We start from the raw sequence: 14,333 nt of genomic DNA on the forward strand, positions 1-14,333 counted from the left end.
AAAAAGGGAATAAAGATGTAGCTCAGTGTGAAGATCCTGGGCTCAAGCTCCAATACCCCAGAAAAAGAGAAAGAGAAAAGAAAAATAAATACGAGAGCCATGAAGAAATGGATCTTGTATATCTTGCTTTCAGTCCATATCTTGTCAAGAGCAACATATTGCTAGTGGTCAGTTAGTAAATATATCATGTGAAGAAATGAATGAAAAGTTGAGCCACTATTTCCATATCAAAATTATTTCAAGATGTCCTTTACCTCAATAGGTTTCTTTTCATGGAATGTAGATTCTCTATTTGATCATTAAAAATGTCTAGCACATGAAGCTTTATAATTGTGCTATTCAAAACTGTATGTCTTTGCTTGATTTGGGCATTTTGTTTCTTTTTGTATAAAATCTTGGCTTTCTTAGGAGACAGATATTCAATGTCTTGTGCTGTACCTGGAGTCTATTAAATACTCTGTCAGACATTATCTTTCTATAACCTAATACAACTTTTGAATCAGGGACTTAAACTGAGGCAAGCAATATGTTTTAATAACACAACATTAAGAAAGATATATTCTAGGAATGCTCATGTTTAACAGGAGAGTGAGCATTAGAAGCCATCTGATTTCTTCAGCAAATAAAAGATGAAGGTGTCAGGCAGCACAATCATTCAGTATTTTTCTGAATCTGCCAATAAAATGCCAGGAAAAAACTATCCCTCTATGAGTGTAGAGGATTCTTATGGGTTATATTAAAAAAAGTATCAGAATATCACAGAGTAAAAAGATAGCAACTTGCCCAAATATAACACAAGTATGTAAAGTAAAAGAATACATTGCATATAAACACTTTGAAAAGTCTTAGGATTAAACTAGATAAGTTATGTGCTGGAAATATAAAGGTAAAGCATTAGATACTAGAAAAGAAATCTTGAATGGCTGGAGTGGAACATCACATTCACAGATGGGAAGACATAGTATGCACTCAAGGTTTGAAACTTCCTCAAATTAATCTGTAGGTGCAGTTCAACATCAAGCAAAAGCACAAGAAAATTGGTTGGGAAACAGACAGTTTGTATCAAATTTTGCATATATTGAAAAAAAATAGTTTTCCTACTTTGTCAAAATTTTCAAGCATACATAAGCCAAGCCATTTTTTATTTTAATAAAAATTTACTTTATTCTCAGTGGCCAATGAAATATCCCAACCAACTTGTATTTTTAAAAGCAGTAATGATCATGGGCCAAAGATGTAGCTCATTGGCATAGTGCCTGCCTGGCAAGAGCGAGGTCCTGAGTTCAATCCCCAGTACCAAAAAAACACCCAAAAACCAAAAAACAATAATGATGATGAATTGGATAAACCCAATTTCCTAAAACAATATAACAGTCAAAATAAGTGATACAAATAAAGAATAGTCAAATACAACAGTGGTTCAAAAAGAAGTGTCCTGAAAAATTATACACAGGAAATTCAACAAGTGAAAATATAACTGTTCAGTATGAAGGACCAGAAAAACCGGTGAATGATTTGGGAAGTCTAAAGTTGGACTGCCAAAGCAAATTTACAGACATATTTCAGAGGAGAGACACAGACACAGACAGAAAGACAGAGAGAGACTGAGAACGGGAACCAGATACCCAGATACAATAGAAACAGCAGCTGCTACAGTCAGCCAGGAGAGGTGCATGGCTAATAAGCCCTGCATGCTCTTGAACAAAATGTACGGAGATGCCTCCCTGAGGTCCGTGTACCCTGAGGTTCGGTTCTTTACTCACTAAAGCCTTGTCAGCATCTACCCTGTGCTGGCCACTGCTCTGATCTGTTGTATTTGTTTTCTGAGATTTCATGGCCCTCTGCTCCAGTACTCAGTATTCAAGCTCAGGTTCACATCAGGCCAGTATCTCATCTCAGAATTCACGTCTGTGACCCACAGATGCTACTGCAAGGATGGGCTGAGCTGTGTGTGAGCGCATCCACCAGTAAACACTCCTTCTTCCGCCATTAGGTCTACGTGTATTCCACGGGGCATTACTCTGATTGGAAGATCAGCCTCTACAATTAACATGCCGTTTCTGTTTCCAGGTGCATGAACTCGAAGTTTTGTTTTTGTTTTGTTTGATACCGGGGATTGAACTCGGGTCCTCAAGGCAGGCCACCAAACAGCTGAGCTAAATCCCCGGCCCTGAACTCAAAGTTTCAAAGGAGAGCTTGGTGCAGTGCAGAAGTTCTTGGTATAAATGATTTACCAAGTTCAGTGTCACTCAGACAAGGTCCAGTGGAATAAAAAGACAGTAGTATTTACTTAAGCTATTCTGTTTACCCAGCCAATAATTATTCCTATTTTCCATTGAATTACTCTTGACCCATCCTGAAGGAATCTCAGATTATGAATAAATCAAAGAACAAAGGTGAAAATTCAGGTAAAATTAATGCAGGGAAAGAGCTGAGGAGACCCCTGCCGGTGAACTGTTAAGAAAGAACTCTTCTGTGAATGAAGAACATCTCTTCATATCCAAGAAAAGCCCTATGGCGATTCTTACATGTTCTCATGACAGAGCATGTGGTCCAGGCACTGCGTGGATCAGGCATGTCCAACCCATGGGCCACCAGCCGCGTGTGGACCTGGCCAGCTAGTAATGTGATCCCACAAGATCACGAATAATGTTAACATTATTTTATGGTTTTCATGACTCAATCACGGTGCTCCAGCTGCGTAGGAGAGGCATGGGGCATTGCTAACCCCACCTCCTGTGTCGGCCACACACAGTTAGCTTATGTTGCCCTCTCTTTTTTGTTATAATAAAAGTATAAAAAAGAAAGTTTTACTATTTATACACATTGCATTGTATATTTTGTGTGAAGACCAAGATAATTCCTCTACCCCCAGTGTGGCCCAGATGGACAAAAGGCTGGATACCCATAGTGAAGATTTCCATCTCTGAATACTCACTCTTCTCTTTCCCAAACAATTTCTAAGTCTGAAATGCATCTCCACTCACCTATGTCCCAGGAACTTGTACCTGATGTTTACCAAGCTTATCATGGAAGAGAAAAGTGATAGGTTTTGTTTCCTTGACTTCATCTCTCTCTAGAGCGGTGATTATTATGTTATTTCTACCATCAAAGACAGCACCTGCCAGAAAAGTCTCTGGATATTTTTTCTCAGTACATTAATTATCCAAATTAATTGTTTACGGAGAATGTCCCAGGATGCTGCCAGAGGGAGCTGATGAAAAGTTTCTCTGCTCTCCCTACAGAAATGAGATCTAATAACAGTGAGGCCTAAAAACATAAAGACTTGAGGAGAAACAAACACAACCCTCCCTGTATTCCAAAATGCTCTAAGGGTTAACGTTGCCTAGAGAATTCTTGGATCTCCAAAAATATGATAAATTCCACCTACTAACCACTTCGTAGAAAAAAAAAAAAGAGGTCTTCTAAAGACAAAGTATGAGGAATATATAAGTAAGGTAGCTGTAGTGCATTCCCAGGACTCTAGGAGGCTGAGCAAGATGACTGCAAATTCAAGACTCTCCTGGAAAACTGAGCAAGTTAGTGAAACCCTGTCTCAAAATGAAAGTGGGGGAACTGAGGATGTAACAGTGCAAAGGCCCTGGGTTCAATCTCCAGTACCAAAAACGATAAAAAAATTAAAGTGAGCTAGGCATGGTTGCACACATCCCAGCACTCAGGAGGCTGAAGCAGGAGAATTGCCACAAGTTCAAGGCCAGCCTGGCCTACACAGTGAGTTTAAGGCCAGCCTGAGCTATATAGTGAGACCCTCTCTCAAAACAACAACAGCCAGGTGTGGTGGCGCACGCCTGTAATCCCAGCACTCAGGAGGTTGAGGCAGGAGGATCACTGTGAGTTCAAGACCAGCCTGGGCTACATAGTGAATTCCAGGTCAGTCTCAACTACATGGTGAGACCCTGTCTCAAAAAAAAAAAAAACACACACCACCAACAAAAAAAAAAACAGGGTGGTAGGTGTTGAACTCAACCCCATTATTAAAAGACATCTACTTAGAGCCAGGGATTTAGCTCAGTGGTTCTGACACCTGCCTTGCAAGTGGAAGGTCCTGAGTTTGATTCCCAGTACCAAAAAAAAAAAAAAAAAAAGAGAGAGAGATCAACTGTTAGAATGACACGTACCACTTATACGGACCAAGAATCTATAGCACTAAGGAAACAAAGGGAACTGAAAACCACACTCTTAATAAATGTCATTGTAAGGAGTTAACCAAACTGCAAAAGATGAAGTTTAAATACTCATGGGTAAGAGCTGGTAGATCAGGTTTTATTGAATAACAGCAAATATATTTAATACTCCTTAGATCAAGACACATTACCAGTTGAAAACAAACAGGAACTATGGTGGAATAAGGAAATTAACCTTCATATTACAGAAGGATATATCAGTCATTTAACATATTTAGGAAAGAAGGATGGGTGTAAAGTGAGGATTAATATAAAGAATGAAAGAGGGCCGGGGATTTGGCCCAGTGATTCCGCTGCCTGCCTCACAAGCCAAGAGCCCGAGTTCGATCCCCGGTACCAATAAATAAATAAACAAATAAAGAGTGAAAGCAAATAAAGGAATCCCTCAACGCACAACTAAAAGTTCTCTGTGAAACAGGAGACAAGAATTATTTGCAAAGAGACCCAAAAGCATAGATACTTGAGGAGAACTGAGAACTTTTGAAAGCACAGCAGTAGATGGTGGTAGAAAGGGTTGAAAGAGAACTGCTGGCCAGAGTGAGAGCAGGATTTCAAGTTATTTATTGCCTACTGAGTATTTATGGCCGACACCATCCACCTACTTCTGTGTTCAGCTGCACAAAACATCCACAGAGTAGCTATAAGGGAAAAAATGAGCAGTAAATATGAGGGTTTTTTTCAGGCCGGACACATGCAACGACAATAACAAAGGAATTGTGGATACTGGGAGAAAGTTTCAACAAAAAGTTATACTGAATAAGAAGATGGGTATAATATGGCATGACAGAAAACTAAGTATGTATATAAATGGCCCCAAATCCAAAGAAAGAGAATAGAAAATTATGTAGCAAAGCAGTTAAAGAGATAGGAATAGAAAACGCCTCTTTACTGTACTTTAATTTGTGAATGCATGGGGTGAACCTCCATAAAGCTAAGGGTAGAAAACCAGGAAACTGGACTAAACCGGTTCTGGAGCATCTTCAGAGCTGGGAAATACTCAGAATGTGAGCAATCTAAAAGGAGAACTCTTGAGGGTCTTTGTTCATCACTCAGAGCGCTCAGGAGAGACACAGAAGAGGCCAGGTCTTAGTAATTACTAAACAAAGCTACAGGAAAAGCTGCTCTAAACAGGCAGTGTCCTGTAATCCCAACATCTGAGAGGCTGAGGCAAGGGGATTGCAAGTTCAAACCAAGTTATCAGCTTAGTAAAACGACTTCAAAGTTAAAAAAAAAAAAAAGATTTCTAATCCATATCAACAAAACTTAAATACAAATCATGAAGCGATCAATTGAAACAAAACTAAATGAACTGAATATCGAACAAACTTAACACTTGTTTTCTAAAAGAACAAAATCTAAGCATTCAACAAAGAAAAACTGACTTATGTCCCTCAGCCAGTGATAAATTATTACATATGTCAAGAAACCAGAAAAATATGATCCATAAATAGGAGAAAAATTAGTCGATGAAACAGAACCCCGAGCCAGGCGTGGTGGTGTAATCCCAGCATTCTGAGAGGCTGAGGCAAAAGGATCACAAGTTCGAACCTAATTCCGGCAATTTAGTGATTTAGTGAAACCTTGTCTCAAAATGTAAAAGGGCTTGGGATGCGGCTCAGTGAAAAGCCCTGGGGGGGGGCGCATGTGCCTGTGCAAAAGAGACGGAAGCAGAGAGAGGAAATAATGAAGACTTTTGTAAGAAATTATGCTGTTATGGATTTACAGAGTCCAAATTACAAGACAGCAGAGTTACATTTCTTTACAGAGTGAAGAAAAGAAATGGTCAACCTAAAATTTTGTCAAATACTGTCGTCAGGGAAACGCGTACTTAAGCCACAGTGAGATACCCCAATACAACCACTCGAAGTGTTACAATTTAAAAGGCTGGTAATGATGAGGAGCAGCTAGAAGTCTTCTGCATTGCTGGAAGGAATATAAAGGGTTGAGACCACTTTGGACAACAATGTACTAATTTCTTGTAAAATTAAACTTGCCTACCATGTAACTCTCAATAATTGCACTTAGAAGTATCCAAGAGAAATGATCATATGCATCCACACAAAGGCTTCTATATGAATATTTATAGCCGCTTTATTACTCTAATAATAACCAAAAGATGAGAAAACCCAGTGGGTAGATGAGCGAGATAGAGGAACATGGTGTGACGTCCGCAGCGTGGATCACTGCTCTACTCTGCAATGAGCAACTCGTGTGATGGAATGGAGCATGGACTAAAATTTTAACGCCTCAGTCACTTTCCTGCCACTGAGATACAATACTCAGTACTCCCCAATTAAAAACTGTTTATTTTTGCTCATGATGATAGCCCCTGCTCCACTGACTCTGAGACCTTCACAGCAGAGCTGCACAAATGAAAGCTGCTCCCCTCGGAACAAACAGGAAGCACAGAGACAAGGGAGCTAGACTCTTCTGGGTCAGGCCCTCAGGGACACGCCCCCAACCTGGCCCCGCCTCCTGACGCAAGTTGGCCGCAGGCCCCCAGGATCCAGTCACCTTCCAGAAGCCCCGCCCCTGAGTGCGTGAGTTTTTTGGGGGGAGTGTAAACCTGATCTAAACCGTGACAGTGGATAAATCTCAACAGCAAAACCTTCTGTTCAACGACTAAAGCACACAAGAGAGTAATTTATAATTCCATGTGTGACATTCTAGACGGGACAAAAAGCTGACCAATGGTTGTCTAGTTGCCCACAGTTGGAGAGAAAATTGGAAATGTATGAAGATTAAGTCAGAACGTTCTGAGAGTGATGGAAATGTTTTACATCTTAATTGTGATAGGTTACATGGGTGTGTACATTTGACAGAACTCATCGGTTATATACCTACAGTGGTTCATGTTATTAGAGGTAAATTATACCTCAATAAAATTGATTAAATTTAAAAAACAGGAGATAAGCAGGGCGTAGTGGCACATGCCTCTAATCCCAGCACTCAGGAGGCTGAGGCAGGAGGATCTCTGTGAGTTCAAGACCAGTCTGGGCTACCCAGTGAGACCCTGTGTCAAAAAACCAAAAATAAATAAATAAATAAATTTTAAAAATAAAAAACAGGAGATAACTGTGTAAAATGGAGTGGGTTGAAGCAAGAAACGCTTCTGCTTAAAACTAGAAAAGCCACATCTATCACTTGAATCATATTTTAAAGGTATTGGAGGTTGTAAAAGCAACAAGATTAAGGAAATAAAATTCCAGAGAAGAACGAATTCTTTGCAGACAAACTCTGAGCTTCCTCCAGTCTTTCTGGAGTCACCTGCACATTCCAGGTGTAATCTACTTGTGACTCTGAGTGTGACTCATGCAAAGGGTCACGGCTGGAGCACAGAGAAAAGAACAAATTTTTTGGAAGATGCGTAAGGGTGGGGACTTGAAGGGTTTAACAAACCGATTTCCCATAATCCCAGCACTGTGGAAGGCTGAGGTAGGAGGATCACAAGTTTAAACCCTGCACAAGCAATTCGGCAATTTAACAAGATTGTCTCCAAATAAAAACTTAAAAAGGACTAAGGATGTAGCTCACTGCTAAGGCTCTGGGTTCAATCCCTAATACTGGGGGGGGGGGCTGACTTCTTACTAACAATGTCTGCTGAATTACAGAATGTGGCTGATCAAAGGGGGAGGTGACAATGTACCTTTTGTCTTAGTGACTTTATCTTGTTGCTGAGACAAAATATCCAACTCCCAAAGTTAAAGGAGAAAAGATTTATTTAGCTCACATTTTGTAGAGGTTTTAGTCCACAATCAGCTGGCTCCAAGGCGAGGTGGCACGGCAGAGGGACATCACAGGGGAGAAAGAGTTCATGGTGGGCAGAAGGTAGTAAAGCAAGCAAGCAACCCAAGATAAGCCTCTTTCTGTCCTTTATATCTTAGCCTGACCACCTGCCCTTAGGGCAGTTTCCACTAACACCCTAATCCTAGCATCCTTAAGCCTAACATTGCACCATTAATCAATCCCATCGTCACCTTAGATTCATCCACCTCCAAAAAACTCTACCTTAGATTCAGCCACCTCCAAAAAGCCCTACCTACGACTGCATGAGCCTTTGGGGTAACATCTATATTCAAGCCATAACACTTACGGTACCCAGGTGCCTAAGAGACAAAGTACCACCAGGGAGAGGGGCCTTGAGGACAACCAGCAAGTTTCTGCAATCCTCTAGGGTGTGGTAAACTACCACTGATGGCTGTGCGGGTTCTTCCCTGGGCGACTAACCAGTATGAACTCATACAGGCTGAGAACTGAGATTTCACCATTGGCAAAGGTGTCTTGTCAGATTTCAGAGAAACCACCAAAGAGTTTTGGAAGTGTCATAAGGTGGTGCTAATGAAATACAGTGACACAATTGGGTATTGGAAAGAACTCAAATAAATTTGGGCTCCTCTGCAGAAAAATGTGCCAAATTCTCGTACGGGGAGTCACAAGGTAAGAAATTAAATTGAAAAGCTCTTAAAAATAGCATGGAAGCGAGGCATATTGGTACACACCTGTAATCCCAGCACACTCAGAGGAGGCTGTGGCAGGACAGTTGCAAGTATGAGCCCAACTTGGGCAATTTGGCCTCTTAGCAAGACCCTGTCTCAAAATAAAAGATAAAATGGGGCTGGGGACGTAGACCTGAGTTCAATCCTCAGTACCACAAAAGGAAGAGAGGGAGCTAGCAATCAACCTGTTGGGAACATTTTATTAAACCATTACTGATTGACTTCCATTGTCTAAATGAATAGTGTCCAGTAGAAATGACAGAGTAAACCACATGGGATTTTCTAATAGTCATCTCACTAGTTATGAAATTTACAACACTACATTAAAAATGCTCACACAGTACATGCCTAGATCTTTCCCTAACTGATACTACTGTAACTCTTCCTAGCTGCTAATAACTAACTCACAAGTGGAGGGGCTAAGGTCGCTTGGCTCCAGAACTCACTCTTGATTACTGTAGGATTAGCCTACATTTCTGTTCTTCTTATGTAGAGAAGATAGGATGATTCAATTAAGTATCTGTTCTTTTTAAAAGGTAGGAAAAGAGAGCTTAGGATGTGAAACCTAGGGCTCTTAATGCAATGACCAGAGATTGAAGTTCTCCACAGGAGGACATAGTCGCTCAGTAGTGCTGTGTTTTGGGGAACAGCTATAAAAGTGAAAGGAAGAGAAAAAAGGAAGGGTCTGACATCACAATTACTAGTGGAAGGCACTAAAGTCAGCTTTATGTTGACTTTGTAAAGGAAATCACAGATAAAGACAAAAGGAAATCAGGAGAATTATATTTGAACAAAATGAGAGTACCTGTAGAGAGAGTATAATACGCATCAAGCAAATTCTGGATTGAAAAGTACAATAACTGAAATGAAAAATTCGCTTAAAGGTGTCCAAAAGGAGGCATGAACAGGAAGAAGAAAGGATTAGTGAATCTGAATATAAGGTGATTGAAATGAACCAATGTGAGGAGCAGAAAGCAAAAAAAAGAATAAAGGCTTGGATCTAGCTCCGTGGCAGAGCTTTTGCCTCGCATGTGCAAGATCCTGGATTCCATCCAGCACCACACACACACACACAAGGACGAAGTAAATGAACATAGCCAGACATGGTGGCACACGCCTGTAATCCCAACACTCAGGAGACTGAAGCAGGAGGATCTCTGTGACTTCAAGATCAACCTGAAGTACGTAGACCTGGTCTCAAAACAAAAACAAATGAACAGAGCCTGAGGAACCTATGAGACATTGTCAAGTGTACGAACTAATCCAACACAGGAATTCCAGGAAGGCACAAAAGGGGTAGAAAAAAGTTTAGAAAAAAAATGTTTGAAACTCCTCCAATGTGATGGAAGATAAGAAGGTCAATAGTGGATAAACCTGTAGCTAGACTAAGAAAAAAAGACGGAAAACTACCAGACCCGGTGACGCAGGTTTGTAATCCTAACACTCTGTTAGGCTGAGGCTGGGGGATCACAAGTTTAAGCCCAGCCTGGGCAACTTAGTGAGACCCTGTCTCAAAAAGTTGAAAATTGTAAATGGCAGGCCCGGGGTGTAGCTCAGTGGCACAGTGTGAGGCCCTGAATTTGATTCCCAGTAACCCCCACAAAAAAACTGAAAATAGCATGAGGATGTGTAATGCAAAGAAAGAAGACAGAAAGAGAAAGAAAATCAGAATGAGAGTGAGCACTTTACTACTGATTTTACCTAAATAAGAATTATAAGAGAATGTCATAAACATTTATACATTAATAAATTGGGCGACCCAGAGGAAATAGACAAATTCCTGGAAACGCATATTCCACCAAAACTGACATAAGAAGAAATAGAAAAATCTAAATAGTCTCATAACTATGTTAGTTGGGACGTTGAATGTGAAAAGAGAAAGAAACCAAGAAACCAAGAAATTCCAAGACCAGACGGCTTCACCGGGAAATTCCACAAAACATTCAAAGAATGAACAACAACTCTCCTCAAAGTCCTCCAAAAATCTCAGAGGCGGAAGGACTCCTTACTCATTCTGTGAGACCAGCGTTACACCGACACCACAGCCCAAGGCGGTGATAGAAAACTTCGGTACGGTGTCTGCAATGGAGGCATCAATTTTTCTCCCTCTGGACTCACACAGCTCCAGAGGCTCAAAGACAGAAGAACGTTTGGCTCAGGGGTCGACAAAGTATAAAATGTCCACTGCCCTTGTCTACAGAGGCTTTTGTGGTTCTTTTTGTGGTACAATTTATTCTTACGTCCATTTCAGTACTATGCATCCGGCCCTATTCTAGGACTGGGGATTCAACCAGAGAAAAAGGGACAAAATCCCTTGCCCTTGCACTGGGTCAAGGGGTAACAAAATAAATAGATAAATGTTATTATACGGCGATTCATGCGACAGGAAAAATAGGCCAAAGGAAGATAAGAGCGTCAAGGGGAGGAGCAAGTTCAGAGAGGTGGTCAGGGACACCCTTCTGAGAAGGTGGTAACTGAGCAGAGGCCACAGGGAGTAGGAAGTCTGTAAAATGCCTGGTTGATACTATTCAAAACTGTCAAAGTCGTAAAAGACAAAAGATGAAGGAACGGTTACAGTCTAGAGAAGACATCACAACCAAATGCAGTAGGGAACCCTGGATATGATCCTGGAACAGGAAAAAATACCTATCAGAAAAATTGCTAAAATTCAGTTGAGGCCAGGGGTGGTAGCACATGCTTGTAATCCCAGCCCTTGGGAGGCTGAGGCAGGAGGATCTCTATGAGTTTTAAGCCAGCCTAGGCTACACAGTGAGTTCAAGGGCAGCTTGAACTACATAGAGACTGTCTTATTTTTTTGTGTTGTTGTTGTTTTGTTTTTGGTACCGGGGATTGAACTCGGGTCCTTGTGCTTGCAAGGCAGGCAGTGGAACCACCGAGCTAAATCCCCGGCCCTAGAGACTGTCTTTTAAAAAAATGTTTCAGTTGAGGTTGGTCGTGGTTTTTGTTGCTGTTGAGGTGCTGGAGCTTTAACCCAGGGCCTTTACACTGAGCTACATCCCGGACCTTTCAAAATTTTTGAAACAGGGTCTCACTGAGTTGCTAAGTTGCTCGGGCTGGGATGGAACTTTCAGTCGTCCTGCCTCAGCCTCCCAGGGTGCTGGTATTACAGGTGTGCACAGCCGTGCCCTGATTGGCACTTTATTAATAATAGGATACCAGAGCTAATTCCTGGTTGTGATCATTATGCTATGATACTAACATTAGGGCGAGCAGCATGAGAGACAATCATGACCTCTGTGTCGTATTGGTACTTTTTCTGCGAGTCTAACACTAGCCAGCTTTGCAGCTTCCGTCTCACTCTGGGCTCACTTGCCCTGGGGAAATCGTGCCATACCATGAGGACACTGTGGAGAAGACCACACTGCTCCGAACCAAGGCCTCCTGCAACAGCCAGCGCTGTTTTCCCAGTGTGTGAAAGGGGATCCTCAACCCCTTTCAACAAGCTCAAGATTGGAGCCCTGGCCCTTGCATGACTGGGACTGTAGCCAATATCTTTGGTCCAGAACCATCTGGATAAGCTACTCTTGAATACCCTACCCACGAAAAGTTGAGATTATAATAAATGTTAACCGCTTGAGTAGCTCAGATTTTTCGGTCTTAAATCTAGAAAATTTCTGCTGCAAAACATGGCCACCCGGTGGCGCCTAGGTTCCAAGGATAGAAACACAGGCTGCCAATATCAATGGTTCATTATCCCTGAGTTCCTTTACAAAATTTTCGTCCTCCCAATAAAAATATCACCATTTTATTTCCAGAGCTAGACAATTTAATTATAAGGTTCATTGGAAAGACAATAGGCAAATATAAAGGGAAATAAAGACAAAAAAAAGCAGATGCCACCGCTGCTAATAAAGGGGGTCGTTCTATCACATTAAATTAAAAACAACGTAAACAGGACTGGGGGTATAGCTCTGCGGTACACTGCTTTGGCAGCACGCATGAGTCCCTGGGTTCAATCCTCAGAACCTCCAAAAAGCCCAATGCGTATAAACAGCATGTTTGTTATTGGTGCAAGAATAAGCAGACAGATCAAAGAAAGGATTAGCAAATTCAGAACAGAAACCATCGCTTATTTCAAAATTATAAAAATATGACCATACAGCAGGAGTTTCTTTAGTTTAAAGGTGGACTTCGGTGGAGATTTTTATTCAGTAGTGTTGGAATAACTACATAACCACGTGAGAAAAGAAATGCTTGAATCCATTTCTTACATGGCCCATCTGATTAAATCCTTAGTGTGCCAAAGATATAAAAGAAACAAACAAAAAAATCTCACAAATAATAAGACACTGTTTTCTTATGGACTGTAAGTCGATACATTTTCCAAACTATTAACCAAGAGCCAGAAGCAACAAAAGAAATTTTTGAGCCAGCTGTGGTGGCACACATCTGTGATCCTAGCACTCAGGAGGCTGAGGCAGGAGGATTGCTGCAAGTTTGAGGCCAGCCTGGGCTACGTAGTGAGTTCAAGACCAGCTTGGACTACATAGCGAGACCCCCATCTCAACCACACCCCCAAAAAGAAACTTTTGTTGAGACCAAACAAAAGTGAAAACCTTTTACATGTTAAAAAAACAAAGACAGGGCCGGGGATTTAGTTCAGCGGTTTGGTGGCCTGCCTTGCAAGAGCAAGGATCCGAGTTTGATCCCCAGTACCAAAAAAAAAAACCAAACCAAAACAAAAAAAACCCCAAAAAACAAAGACAACACTGTGAGAAGCTAGACATAAGGATTGAGGCCCAGTTGATCTTCCTTGTGGACACAAAAGAGGGAACAGCTTGCTGACATGCTGACTCACTGCACATTGAGAAGTCAACAGCAGCTGAGATCTAATTTAGAGAAATACTTACCAGGGTACACTTTGCAAATAATGAGAAACAGGTGAATTTTCCATTAATCTAATTGCTTCCTCCCTTGCCTAAGCAGAATGAAAGTGAGGTGAGCAGGCCAAAGATTCAGCTCAGTGGTTCCATCGCCTGCTGTGCAAGGGCCCGAGTTCGATCCTCAGTACAAAAAAGAAGCGAGGTGAGCCAAATGTTCCAAGCTCTTGTCCACTAGAAGAAAGAGACCCCTGGCCTCTGTTTCAAAATTATCTGTGTCTTGTCTTTAATCTCTGTTTATCCCCTCCAGTTCAGCATTACACAAACTAAAAACTACAATGAGAAAAATATACAACTTGTGTCAGAGATTAGAGAGCTTCCTAAATATACAATACAAAGAGGTAAAACCTCCATAGAGACAAAGAAATGTTATGGATCTGAGGTGGTGGATGTGCCAATGACCCCATTTGACCTTTACACAATGCACACAGGTACTGCAATCCCACACTGGGGCTGGGGAGGGAGCTCAGGGGTACAGCCCTTGCCTGGAATGCAGGGGGTCCTGAGATCCACCCCCAGTGCTGGAAAATAAAAAAAAAAAAGAAAGAAAGAAAGAAAGAAAGAAAAGAAAAACAGAGAGAGCCGGGCATGGTGGTGCACCACTGTAATCCCAGCATTGGGAGGCTGAGGCAGGAGGATCACTGTGAGTTCGAGACCAGCCTGGGCTACATAGTGAGTTCCAGGTCAGTCTCAACTACATAGTGAGACCCTGTCTGAAAAAAACAAAAGCG

The 14,333-nt window shown here is 41.5% G+C and overlaps 1 protein-coding gene across 5 annotated transcripts in view; it reads right to left on the minus strand.

Annotated features, from left to right (window-relative positions):
- Window positions 1-14,333, minus strand: part of LOC104855632 (vomeronasal type-1 receptor 4-like) — a 32,519-nt gene that overhangs the window by 1,870 nt on the left and 16,316 nt on the right. The window contains exon 1 of one of the 5 annotated variants that reach the window (XM_033765786.1): window positions 13,573-13,629. The exons of the other annotated variants lie outside the window; for them this stretch is intronic. The gene's annotated coding sequence lies outside the window, so the exon portion shown is untranslated. Of the gene's footprint in view, window positions 1-13,572; window positions 13,630-14,333 lie in introns of those variants that run through there. 5 annotated transcript variants of the gene reach the window in all.

Source organism: Fukomys damarensis, unplaced genomic scaffold (genome assembly GCF_012274545.1).
Source record: "Fukomys damarensis isolate Sample0158 unplaced genomic scaffold, DMR_v1.0_HiC HiC_scaffold_19, whole genome shotgun sequence".
Classification (NCBI taxonomy): domain Eukaryota; kingdom Metazoa; phylum Chordata; class Mammalia; order Rodentia; family Bathyergidae; genus Fukomys; species Fukomys damarensis.